The sequence below is a fragment of the Moschus berezovskii genome, chromosome 24, assembly GCF_049115385.1.
Source record: "Moschus berezovskii isolate FMDL1 chromosome 24, NW_MosBer_1.0, whole genome shotgun sequence".
NCBI lineage: Eukaryota > Metazoa > Chordata > Mammalia > Artiodactyla > Moschidae > Moschus > Moschus berezovskii.
In genome coordinates, this window is record NC_142483.1 from 5001 (window position 1) to 19260 (window position 14260).

Below are 14260 nucleotides of genomic sequence, written 5' to 3' on the forward strand. Positions count from 1 at the left end.
AACATGCAAATTTGGCCTTGGAGCACGGAATGAAGCAGGGCAAAGGCTAATAAAGTTTTGGCAAGAGAACGCACTGCAAACACCCTCTTTCAACAACACAAGAGAAGACTCTGCACATGGATATCACGAGATGGTCAACACCAAAATCAAATTGATTATATTCCTTGCAGCCAAAGATGGAGAAGCACTTATACAGTTAGCAAAAACAAGGCTCAGATCATGAACTCCTTATTGCCAAATTCAGATTTAAATTGAAGAAAGTAGGGAAAACCACTAGACCATTCAGGTATGAACTAAATCAAATCCCTTATGATTATACAGTGGAAGTGAGAAATAGATTTAAGGGACTAGATCTGATAGATAGAGTGCCTGATGAACTATGGACGGAGGTTCGTGACACTGTACAGGAGACAGGGATCAAAACCATCCCCATGGGGATGCAAAAAAGCAAAATGGCTGTCTGGGGAGGCCTTACAAATAGCTGTGAAAAGAAGAGAAGTGAAAAGCAAAGGAGAAAAGGAAAGTTATAAGCATCTGAATGCAGAGTTCCAAAGAATAGCAAGGAGAGATAAGAAAGCCTTCCTCAGCGATCAATGCAAAGAAATAGAGGAAAACAATAGAATGTGAAAGACTAGAGATCTCTTCAAGAAAATTAGAGATACCAAGGAAATATTTCATGCAAAGATGGGCTCGATAAAGGACAGAAATGCTATGGACCTAATAGAAGCAGAAGATATTAAGAAGAGGTGGCAAGAATACACAGAAGAACTGTACAAAAAAGATCTTCAGGACCAAGATAATGACGATGGTGTGATCACTTACCTAGAGCCAGACATCCTGGAATGTGAAGTCAAGTGGGCCTTAGAAAGCATCACTACGAACAAAGCTAGTGGAGGTAATGGAATTCCAGTTGAGCTATTTCAAATCCTGAAAGATGATGCTGTGAAAGTGCTGCACACAATATGCCAGCAAATTTGGAAAACTCAGCAGTGGCCACAGGACTGGAAAAGGTCAGTTTTCATTCCAATCACAAAGAAGGCAATGCCAAAGAATGCTCAAACTACCGCATAATTGCACTCATCTCACAGGCTAGTAAACTCATGCTTAATATTCTCCAAGCCAGGCTTCAGCAATACATGAACCGTGAACTTCCAGATGTTCAAGCTGGTTTTAGAAAAGGCATGGGAACAAGAGATCAAATTACCAACATCCGCTGGCTCATGGAAAAAGCAAGAGAGTTCCAGAAAAACATCTAATTCTGCTTTGTTGACTATGCCAAAGCCTTTGACTGTGTGGATCACAATAAACTGTGGAAAATTCTGAAAGAGATGGGAAAACAAGACCACCTGACCTGCCTCTTGAGAAATCTGTATCCAGGTCAGGAAGCAACAGTTAGAACTAGACATGGAACAACAGACTGGTTCCAAATAGGAAAAGGAGTACATCAAGGCTGTATATTTTCACCCTGCTTATTTACCTTATATGCAGAGTACATCATGAGAAACGCTTGGCTGGAAGAAGCACACGCTGGAATCAAGATTGCCAGGAGAAATATCAATAACCTCAGATATGCAGATGACACCACCCTTATGGCAGAAAGTGAAGAGGAACTAAAACGTCTCTTGATGAACGTGAAAGAAGAGAGTGAAAAAAGTTGGCTTAAAGCTCAACATTCAAAAAATAAGATCATGGCATCTCGTCCCATCACTTCATGGGAAATAGATGGGGAAACAGTGGAAACAGTGTCAGACTTTATTTTGGGGGCTCCAAAATCACTGCGGATGCTGATTGCAGCCATGAAATTCAAAGGCGCTTACTCCTTGGAAGGAAAGTTATGATCAATCTAGATAGCATATTAAAAAGCAGAGACATTATTTTGCCAACAAAGGTCCGTCTAGTCAAGGCTATAGTTTTTCCAGTGGTCATGTATGGATGTGAGAGTTGGACTGCGAAGAAAGCTGAGCACCGAAGAATTGATGCTTTTGAACTGTGGGGCTGGAGAAGACTCTTGAGAGTCCCTTGGACTGCAAGGAGATCCAACCAGTCCATTCTAAAGGAGATCAGTCCTGGGTGTTCACTGGAAGGACTGATGCTGGAGCTGAAACTCCAATACTTTGGCCACCTCATGCAAAAAGTTGACTCACTGGAAAAGACTCGTGCTGAGAGGGATTGGGGGCGGGAGGAGAAGGGGACGACAGAGAATGAGATGGCTGGATGGCATCACCGACTCGATTGACATGAGTTTGAGTGAACTCCGGGAGTTGGTGATGGACAGGGAGGCCTGGTGTGCTGTGATTCATGGGGTTTCAAAGAGTCGGACACGACTGAGCGACTGAACTGAACTGAACTGAGCGCGCAGCCAGTGTTTAGCTCCTCAGACACCAGACCTCCGGGCCTGGCCCCAGGGCCTCAATTCCCGACTCAGGGCCGAGAGTCGGCCTGCACTCTGCCAGCCAGGTGGGCATTCAGTGTGTTCTGCCCCCAGAAGCCAAGCACCATGCAGAGAGGCCTAGGCTCGCGAGATCTCTCTCCTGCAGAGCAAACGTGATGGAACAGCCGTGTGGAGGTTGCCTAGACCTTGAGAGTGCGGCAGCCCTGCCTGGGCACGGGGTCCTTGGGGCCATTGCCACTGCAAAATAACTTCCCAGCCTGCGCTCCCAGCTTGAGGTGACTCTCAGCCCCCAGGAGGCTGGGGCCGCTATCGTCCTAGTGTGTGGCTCCTCAGGCACCACACTGGCGAGGCCTGCTCCAAGGAACTCATTTCCCGAGTCAGGGATGGATGTCGGCCTGCACCCTGCGAGCCTTACAAACACATTCTTAGGTCAGCGCAGTCCTGCCCATGGGTGAGGCGGCTGCGGGAGCGCATTTGAGGGGGTCGGGTGCCATGTCGGGACCCCTAACCCTAACTCATCTAACCCTAACCCATGTGACCTTATCCGTAACCCTAACCCCAAACCTAACCCTAAAACCCTAACACCAACACGGTTTCCGGCTGTCTTTCCTCTCTAGGACCTGAGGAGGCCTCTCGCTGCTCCCTGACGTCTTTCCTCTCTAGGACCTGACGCTGCCTGTGGCCGGTCCTGAATTCTTTCCTCTTTGTGCCCTGAGACAGTCCCCTTCACAGATCCCATGCGCTGCCACTCGTCCACTTACGACTTACGACTCCCCACCCCAGGTCCGCTTCACCGCTCCCCTCAGGGTCCTCTCCGCAGACCGTCACCCCCCGCCAGGTTCTCTCCGTGGTTCCCCACCCCCCAGGTCCTCTCATCGACCAGATGGGGTCCCCAGGTCCCCTCATCGGCCCGCCGCTGCTCCTCACTACATCCTGACCCTGGCTCACTACTCCCTGACATCGGTCCTCACTGTGGCATGCCTCTGGACCTCATTACCGCCTGACTCTGGTCCTCGCTGTGCCCTTACTCTGGACCTGACCACACTTCGATCCTGGTTCTATGTCCTGACACTTTTCCATGCAATTCCTGACACTGCTTCTCACTGTGTGCTGACACTGGTCTCACTATATCCTGACTTACTTTACTCTCCATCCAAATTTGGGCCCCACTGCGGCCCTGACTCGGCCTCACTTCGACTTGACTCTGATCCTCAGTCAACCCTGTCTCTGGTCCTCACTAGGGCCTGACTCTAAAAGAACTGTTAAAATATGCCATACAATCCTACACAAACAGAGTGAAGTTATTTCAAACACAAGTACAGATCACTATCACTTCAAAGCAATTCAGAAGCACATTCCAGATGAGATTTCCCGGAATGAACCACCACCAAAATAGGAACCAAGATTACACTAAGTCTACAGAACCACAGTGTGTCTGCCCTCTGATGCCCCCTCGAAATACCTACCATCTTATTTGGGTTTCTCTTACCTTGGTCGTGGAATATCTCTTCACAGCTGCTCCAGCAAAGTGCATACTTATATGCAGAGTACATCATGAGGAACGCTGGGCTGGAGGAGGCACAAGCTGGAATCAAGATTGCCAGGAGAAATATCAATAACCTCAGATATGCAAATGACACCACCCTTATGGCAGAAAGTGAAAAGGAACTAAAAAGCCTCTTGATGAAAGTGAAAGAGGAGAGTGAAAAGGTTGGCTTGAAGCTCAACATTCAAAAAATAAGATCATGGCATCTGGTCCCATCACTTCATGGGAAATGGATGGAGAAACAGTGGAAACAGTGTCAGACTTTATTTTTTTGGGCTCCAAAATCACTGCGGATGCTAATTGCAGCCATGAAATTCAAAGACGCTTACTCTTTGGAAGGAAAGTTATGATCAATCTAGATAGCATATTAAAAAGCAGAGACATTACTTTGCCAACAAAGGTCAAGGCTATAGTTTTTCCAGTGGTCATGTATGGATGTGAGAGTTGGACTGCGAAGAAAGCTGAGCACCGAAGAATTGATGCTTTTGAACTGTGGGGCTGGAGAAGACTCTTGAGAGTCCCTTGGACTGCAAGGAGATCCAACCAGTCCATTCTAAAGGAGATCAGTCCTGGGTGTTCATTGGAAGGACTGATGCTGAAGCTGAAACTCCAATACTTTGGCCACCTCATGCAAAGAGTTGACTCACTGGAAAAGACTCATGCTGAGAGGGATTGGGGGCGGGAGGAGAAGGGGACGACAGAGAATGAGATGGCTGGATGGCATCACCAACTCAATGGACATACGTTTTAGCGAACTTGGGGAGTTGGTGATGGACAGGGAGGTCTGGCGTGCTGTGATTCATGGGGTTTCAAAGAGTCGGACACGACTGAGCGACTGAACTGAACTGAAACACAGAGTACATGCAAGTGAGTTTTCACACACTGAGTTCTTGCAACACCCCACGTGCTACTTTCCTGGTTTCCCAGATTAATTCCTTGGAGTAGGACATTTGAAACAGTCCAGGCAGGATGAAGAGAGGATCTTCCTCAAGGCAGAGTTGGCCTTGGCAAAGGCTAGGCCAGTCCCTCTTCACTGTCTGCTCCTGCCCTGGAGTTCCAATTGCCAGGTGGGGTATGACTCGGTCTCAGCCTTTCCAGGCAAGAATGCCAGGTGATCTGCCCTCTCATGGCATTCTCCAACCCTCCACTCTCTTGAAAGAGGCTGGCATGGAGAAAATCTTGGAGCATCTGATCAATTCAGAGGACCCACGGGGCCAACCCCAAGTCAGCCCCACACTGAGCACAAAATCCGATTACAAAACACCACCTCTGTACACCTGTGCTAAACCGAATTTCAGAGATAGAGTTTCAGGTGAAGTAGAAAAGCATAGCTTTACTGCTTTGCTAGCAAAGACAGACACAGAAAACTCGTGCCCTCAAAAACTGCCCCAAAGCAGGAGGATTTGTTTAGGAGTTTTATAGCTATGGGCTTCCCTGGTAGCTCAGCTGGTATATAATCTGCATGTAATGCAGGAGACCCTGGTTCAATTCTTGGGTTGGGAAGACTCCCTGGAGAAGGGATAGGCTACCCACTTTAGTATTCTTGGGCTTCCCTGGTGGCTCAGCTGGTACAGAATCCACCTGCAATGAGGGAGACCTGGGTTTGATCTCTGGGTTAGGAAGATCCCCTGGAGAAGGGAATGGCTACCCACTCCAGTGTTGTGGTCTGGAGAATTCCATGGACTATACAGTCCATGGGATCACAAAGAGTCGGACTGAGCGACTTTCACTTTATAGCAATTGTTAAAGGGCAGAGTTGTTGTAAGGATTAGGGTGTGTACCTGGACTGAACTCCCTTCATCGGACCTCAGGTGGTCTCTTGGTGAGCTTCTCTGGAATGAAGAATGCTACAACTTTCCATTTTGCTGGAGCGGATGTTTAGTTGGGTAAAAAGTTTAGAGATATTTTTATGTGTATCCCTTTGGACAGAAACAGGACCCTGACCCAAGACAAAATACTATTTCTTGAGTGTTCTTTCCTTCTCTCTGCATCCCCTCCCTTCCCTGATTAGCACCGCTTCCAATCTGCCCTTTGAAGATCAGGGTAGGTCATGGAGCCGGGAGTCTATTCCCAACAAAGAAACAGGGGACATGGGAAAGGCTTCTGGGCCCAGGAGCCTCACAGGGTCCTGCTCGATTTCACTACCAGACCCTGACCCTACACTAACTATGGCCCTGAGCTGTCCATGATGGCCTGAGCTTTCCAAAACTGTCCTCGTAACTCTCTCCCTAACTAAGGCCCTGATGCTGGTTGTAACGAACACCCTGACAATACCCCTGGGACAAATGGTCTAAAGTGTCTTTTACTCAGGTTTCAAGTTTTCTCTGAGGCCCTGACACTCTCCCTAATTAAGCCCTTAACTCTGTATTTAAGTGACGGCCTGATGCACTGCCTCTCTCAGGCACTGAAGAGGCACTCCTGATGCACTCCCTCACTTCAAGGCACTAAGGCCTCGAAGAAGTCTCTACCTGAGGGGCTGATACTGTCTGTAACCAGTTTTCTGACTCTTTCCCTAACATCCTCATTTTGCCTCTAAATAACACCCTGAGACTCATCCTAATGCCCTGATCGTGTCCCTAATAGCCCTCAATAGCCTCACTTTTGAAATGATCCTGTCCATAACTAAGGCCCTGAATATGTACTGAAGTAGGTCTCTGACGCTGTCCCTAACTGACACCCTGACACTAGTCACAACTATGAACCCGACGCTAGACCTATTAAGGTCCTGAGATGCTGCTAAGTAACAGCCTGAACTTCTTTAAGGCCCTCAAGTTATCTCTAACTGAAGCCTTGAAACTGTCTTTAGCTAAGCCCCAGACACTGTCCCTAGCTAAGGCCTGAACTATAGTTCAGGAAGGCCCTAAGCCCGTCCCTAAATCTGACACTGCCCCTAATTGAGGTCATGATACTGCCCCTTATAGCCTAAGCTGTCACAAAATAACACCCAGATCCTATTACTAAGGCCCTGATTATGTCCCTAAGAAAGTCACTGAAGTGCGTCTAACTAACAGCCTGAACTATCTCTTACTCAGGCCATGAAGTTATCTCTGAGTTTCTAACACTGTCCCTAATTAAGGCCCTGTTGTTGGCCCTAACTAATGTCCTGCTGCTGAATCTGAGTCCCTGATGCTCTTCCTGTTATCCTTTGCCCTGCCAACAGAGTTTTGCCAAAAGAACATACTGGTCATAGCAAACACCCTCTCCCAACAGCACAAGAGAAGACTCTACATAGGGACATTACCAGACGGTCAACACCAAAATGAGATGGATTATATCCTTTGCAGCCAAAGATGGGAGTTTTGACACAACCCCGAGGGCATCACCAGCAACCTATTGCTTATCTAAGTAGAGAATTAGATGTAGTTTCACGTGGGTGGCCCCACTGCCTAAGAGTAATTGCGACAGCAGCTTTATTAGCACCTGAAGCTTTAAAAATAATTAATGGACGAAACCTTACTGTACTGACTTCTCATGATGTGAGTGGAATCGTAAATTCTAAAGTTAATATTTGGATGACAGACAGTAGGCTTCTTAAATATCAGTCATTGTTGTTAGAAGGACCAGTAACTAAGCTTAAAGTTTATGGAACTTTAAATCCTGCACTTTCCTTCCTGAGAAGGAAAATGAAACGCCTGATCACGATTGTTCCCACTTCCTAACTTTGAACTATGCAGCTCGGGAGGATCTAACGGATACCCCATTAGACAACCCTGACATGGAAATATTTACTGATGGCAGTTCTTTCGTTCGGGATGGAAAGCGTAAAGCAGGTTAGGCAGTGGTAACTGCTGAACAGGTTTTAGAGGCAAAATCTCTCCCTCAGGGAACCAGTGCTCAGTTAGCAGAGCTTGTGGCTCTGACCCGAGCTCTAGAGTTAAGCAAAGGGCAGCGAGTAAATATCTACACTGATTCTAAGTATGCTTATTTGACTTTACATGCTCATGCTGCAATATGGAAAGAAAGACAGTTTAAAACAGCAACAGGAGAAACTATTAAGCATTTCAGAGAGATCGAGAGACTTTCAACTGCTATATACTGTCCTAAAGAAGTAGCTGTTATGCATTGCAAAGGGCACAGCAGGGATGGGAGTAAAGTAGCTGAAGGTAATCAGTTGGCTGATTGTCAAGCCAGAAAAGCAGCACTTTATGAAACCCCCTCACTACAGACGCCTTTGATCTGGACAGGACCTGTGGAACAGGAAAAACCACAATATACTGGGGAAGAATTAGAAAGATATGAGAAAAGAGGAGCAACGATTACTGATAAAGGATGGTTACAGTCCGAGGATGGACGATTAATAATTCCTGAAAGTGCTCAATGGAAAATTCTTAAAGGTTTACACCAGAGTTTTCATTTGGGTGCAGAGAGTACTTACCAGATGGCTTCTCGTTTGTTTGAAGGAAAAAATGTAATGAAAACTTTAAAGAACATTATCAAATTCTAAATTCAACAGCACTCTCATAAAATTGAATTTAGCATTTCATGAGAGTGCTGTTGGAAAGACTTGATAATTCACCCTTTTTGTTTTGAAGAGTTGAATCTTCTGTTAAAAGGTGATTTAAAACTTGAATGTGATGAATTGTGGCAAGTTAACTTCAAGTTATGTGCAATACTTATTTCAAACTTTTGAAAGATCTTTGCAGTGTAATTCTTTGTTTTTAATTGCAGACATTTAAAAATGTCATTTTCTGCTGTTAAGAGTAATCCTCTTTCTTGCTGGTGTTTCTAAAGAAAAGAATCAGAAATCAATCTTTCTACTAATGTAAATTTGAGATTATTTTTAAAAATGGAATAAAAGAGGTTTTGGTCATTTGCTTTATTTTATTATCTTATTTTAAAGCTACTGTGATTGATAGCATTGTAAGAATTGGGACAATATTGTATTCAACTGTTTTATTTTTTATATTTTTAAAATTTAAAATATAATTAGTTTTTATAATTTTCATCAGATTTTTGTTATATTTTTTGGAAGTGAAACTTTTAGTAAGTGGGTGTCTAGTTTTTACTAATCCCTAATTTTTTTTTTCCAGTGTATTGCTCATATTATCAGAAGGAAAAGTTATTTAAGTATGTCAGTTAATTATACTACTTGGCTGAATTTCCATATAGTTTTTACTGTGTATGGGGAGGTTGTAGTATTTATTATAGCATTTTAAATAAGGGTAATTCATTTTTTATTAAAGTCATTTTCACGTTAAGTTCCTATTTTTGTATGTTCTACTCTTAAGTTATATAACACAGTTCCTTTTTTAAAAGAGTTCATTTGTTGAAGTGCTAGTGGAAAATTAATGTTATTAAATAGTTTGCAAATGACTATTTATACCAGTATGCGTATAATTTTTAAATTAAAAAAAAAAAAAGAACATTATCAAAAGGTGTGAAGTTTGTCAGAAAAATAACCCAAAGACTGAAAAGCTAGCAAAATCTGGATTACAACGAAGTGGGAAGTATCCTGGAGAGGACTGGGAAATAGATTTTACTCATATGCCAAAAGTTAACGGATATTCTTGCTTACAAGTTTGGGTAGATACTTTTACTGGATGGATTGAAGCTTTTCCATGTCGTAGTGAACAAGCTAAGGAGGCTATAAAGATTTTAATCCATGAAATTATTCCCAGGTTTGGACTGCCACGGAGCCTTCAGAGTGACAATGGCTCTGCCTTTAAAGCTGCTGTAACTCAGGGGGTATCTAAAGCTCTAGGAATAGAATATCACTTACACTGTTCCTGGAGACCCAAATTCTCAGGAGAGGTTGAAAAAGCTAATGACATTATCAAAAGGCATCTGTGCAAATTAACTCAAGAGACACAGGACAATTGGATTAAAGTCCTACCCATAGCTTTAATGAGGGCTCGAATTGCCCCCCAAAAGGAGGGACTATCCCCCTTTGAATGTATTTATGGAAGGCACAGACATTGTTATAGACCCTGAAACCTTAGAATTAATTAATTATGTAACTCAGCTCTCAACTTTTCAACAGGCATTAACAGAACTCTGGGAGACGAACAGAACTCCGGGAGACGACTCCTGACCCAGCCTCTGAGCCAAGCGAGCCTCTATTTGAGCCGGGAACCGAGGTCCTCATAAAAACATTGGGATCTGGGGGCCCATTCCTCGAGCCCCTCTGGGAAGGCCCTTATCAGGTTATTCTTTCTTCTCCCACAGCTGTCAAAGTGCCAGGAATTGATTCGTGGGTACATCACACTCGAGTTAAGAGGTGGCACTCTGACCAGAACTAAGTGATGTCATTTTATGTCTTTACTTTCTATGCTCTGACTTTGTACTTTTCAGATGGGCCTGAGAACCGATGTGAGCCTATTTCTGCTGACTCCAAAAATCCTGAGTCTGCCATTTGATCCTCAAGACAAGGCGTTCCTGTCCTGGGCTCACTCCTACGCTGCATTCCACAGTCGGTCCAACTGCTGGGTCTGCGGAGCGCTCCCCTCTTCATTGGTGGAAGGCTTCCCGTGGTGGACATCTCCACTTGAAGGAAAACACTTTCTGCGAGTCTGCGGATACCTTCGACAAACAATTGTATGTGATGCCTCTTCTTCATCTGATGACGTCTAACAACCCTAAAATGGACTGGTGCAACACTTTGTACTTCAACTATGGACATAACGTGACTTTTAATTTTGATTTTAACTTGTTTTAACGACTATTTTGCCTTGCATCTGTAACTGTGTAACTGGATTTGTTTCTAGTCGCATGAAAGCTTTTAAGTTACAAATGGTGGCTCAAACTCCTGCTACTGCTGCAGAGTCCTCCAGCTACTATTTGGGGCCCCTGGATCAGATATCCTCAGTATGAGGATTAGGAGAATATGTTGCCTCACCAATTTAGGGACAACACCCTTTGTCAGCTTGGAAGCAGTTATGGAATGAAAACGACGTCCCTTTTCCCTAGGCAACATAATTCTCCTAAAAGAAAAGGGGGGAATGAGAGGGTAACAGGCAGGAAGGCCAGGGGTCTCCAAATGGAGGAAATAGCCTGCAAGTGTCAGACATTTTTATCTCTTAAGCGGCAGGAGGAAACAAACTAGAGATATTTTTTTCTTCTCTATACAAATTTGAAAGGAAGTTTCTCTTAAAATACTGTGTGGCCATAATGACACCTGGTTTCACCTGAGGTTAACTATTCTCAAATCTTGAGTTAACCAATGCAGTTTTTCTTATGGAAATGTTGGTCTTAAGCTATGTTAATGTACTACATATTTACCCCAGACTCTATCTTCAAGTCGGTTCCGCCAAATGGCTCAGAACCTACTTGACAAACCTGTATGTTATACTCAGATATTGTTCCCTTAATCTATGTAAAATGAAACTATTTATATGGTAATCTGCCCTTCTACAAGATTCAAGTTAATCATTTTACTGCCGGGATAAATCGTCTGGTGTAAAAATTATCCCAAAATGCATCTATGGGTGAGGGGCCTGGTGCCATTCTGAGCCTTAAGACATTCCTTTCTTTCATTAACAGACTGCTAGTGACTGTATAACATCCAGCTGAAGACTAGCAGGGGGTACCCTTTCTACCCCCTTCTGATGTCTATGTCAGTAGCTTTCTCTATCTCCTTTCTTTATACTTTAATAAAACTTTATTACACAAAAGCTCTGAGCGATCAAGCCTCGTCTCTGGCCCTAGATTGAATTCTTCTCCGGAGGCCAAGATCCCGGTGTCCTTGTGTCATTCCGCAACAATCTTTCACCCTGACGTTGTCAATAATAATGACCTGACTTTTACCCTAAGTAACACCCTGATTTTGTCACTAACTAATGCCCTGACACTGGTTCTAACTACAGCCCTGACGCTGGTCCTATTGAAAGCCCTGAGATATCCCTAAGGAACAACCTTACCTGAAGCCTTGACACTGTCCCTAGCTTAGGTCTTGGTCCCTTATAGTCTATGCTGTCACCAAAGATCCCTCTGATTCTGTCCATAACCAAGGCCCTGAATATGTCCCTGATAAAGTCTGCGAAGTGTCCCTAATGAACAGCCTTAGCCTTAACTGACTCTTGCTAAGGCCATCAAGTTACCTCTGAGATCCTGACACTGTGTCTAAGGCCCTGATGCTGGCTCTAACGAATGGCCTGACGCAGACCCTTACTAAGTCCTTGCCCAGGAGTTGTTCCAGGCTGCTGGGCAGCTTTCTGTTTTCCTCATCTCTTGCCAGCTGCCTGCCATTGGCCAATCTAAGATTCTGTGATGCAGTGGTCCCATATAGGATGCGCCTGAGGAGGCTTACCTACTGGAGGATGGTCATGGCCATTCCACCCTCCAAGGGACAGTGGCTCAGGGTGGGAATCTCTCAGCCAGCGTCTGACCTCAGGTTCTGTGTCCCTATTTGTTGTACAACCCTTGGAGTTACTTCAGTAACATTTTTATTTTATTTTTTATTTATACAAAGCACAATGCCAAAAACATTAACAGTTAAAATTTCACGAAATGAAAAAATACTATAGAATACACAGTTGTAAAAGCTACATTAGGTTTTTGCTGACTGTATAGAGCTCCTCCAGGCGAGAGACGCCCGGCTCCCAGCGGCGCAGACGCGAGAGACGCCCGGCTCCCGGCGGCGCAGACGCGAGAGACGCCCGGCTCCCGGCGGCGCAGACGCGAGAGAGGCCCGGCTCCCGGCGCAACCGACCACGTGCAGAATCGTGGCTGAGAGGAGCTGCCCCGCACCCAGGGTTAGGGCGGTGGCTGAGAGGAGCTGTACCACGTCCAGGAGGCGGTGGCTGCTTGGGCACCGGAGGGCCGAGAGGAGCTGATCCACATTCAAAGCAGGAGGGGCAGCCTCGTCCAAGGTAAGGTACGGCGGCTGCGCCTTGCTGGAGCAGCTGGGAAGAGATACTCCACGATCAAGTGGAATATAAGAATCCAGTGTTCTGGGGAGGAAGGAACAAGATGGCGGAGGGATAAGACGGCGAGACCACTTTCTTCCCCACAAATTCATCAAAAGAACATTTGAGTGCAGAGTAAAGTCCACAAAACAACTTCTGAATACTGGCAGAGGACATCAGGCTCCCAGAAAAGCAGCCATTGTCTTCTAAAGGAAAGAGAAGAAATCAAACTCCACCCACCAGAACACTGACACATGCCTCCCTAACCAGGGAACCCGGACAAGTCACCCGTCCAACCCCACACGCAGCGAAGAAACTACATAATAAAGAGAACTCCACAAACTGCAAGAAGAGGGAAAGGCCACCCCAAGTAAAGCAATATAAGCAAGATGAAGAGGCAGAGAAATACCCAGCAAGTAAAGGAACAAGATAATTGCCCACCAACACAAACAAAAGAAGAAGATATAGGGAATCTACCTGATAAAGAATTTCAGATTTTGATGGTGAAAATGATTCAAAATCTTGAAAGCAAAATGGAGTTACAGATAAATAACCTGGAGAAAAGGATTGAGAAGATGGACGAAAGATTTAATAAGGACTTAGAAGAAATAAAAAAGAGTCAATATACAGTGAATAATGCAATAGATGAGATCAGAAACACTCTGGAGGGAACAAACAATAGAATAACAGAGGCAGAAGACAGGATTAGCGAACTAGAAGATAAAATTGTAGAAATAAATGAAACAGAGAGGAAAAAAGAAAAACGAATTAAAAGAAATGAGGACAATATTAGAGACCTCTGGGACAATGTTAAACGCTCCAACATTCGAATCATAGGAGTCCCAGAAGAAGAAGACAAAAAGAAAGACCATGAGAGAATATTTGAGGAGATAATAGTTGAAAACTTCCCTAAAATAGGGAAAGAAATAATCACCCAAGTCCAAGAAACCCAGAGAGTCCCCAACAGGATAAACCCAAGGCGAAATACTCCAAGACACATATTAATCAAATTAACAAAGATCAAACACAAAGAACAAATAATAAAAGCAGCAAGGGAAAAGCAGCAAATAACACATAAGGGGATTCCCATAAGGATAACAGCTGATCTTTCAACAGAAACTCTTCAGGCCAGAAGGGAGTGGCAAGACATACTTAAAGTGATGAAAGAAAATACCCTACAGCCCAGATTATTATACCCAGCAAGGATCTCATTCAAATATGAAGGAGAAATCAAAAGCTTTACAGACAAGCAAAAGCTGAGGGAATTCAGCATCACCAAACCAGCTCTCCAACAAATGCTAAAGGATCTTCTCTAGACAGGAAACACAGAAAGAGTGTATAAACTTGAACCCAAAGTAATAAAGAAAATGGCTACGGGATCGTACTTATCAATAATTACCTTAAACGTAAATGGGTTGAAATTTTCAAAAAGGCTAGGAAACAATTCTCATAGCCATCAATAGTTCAGTGTTGAGTTCA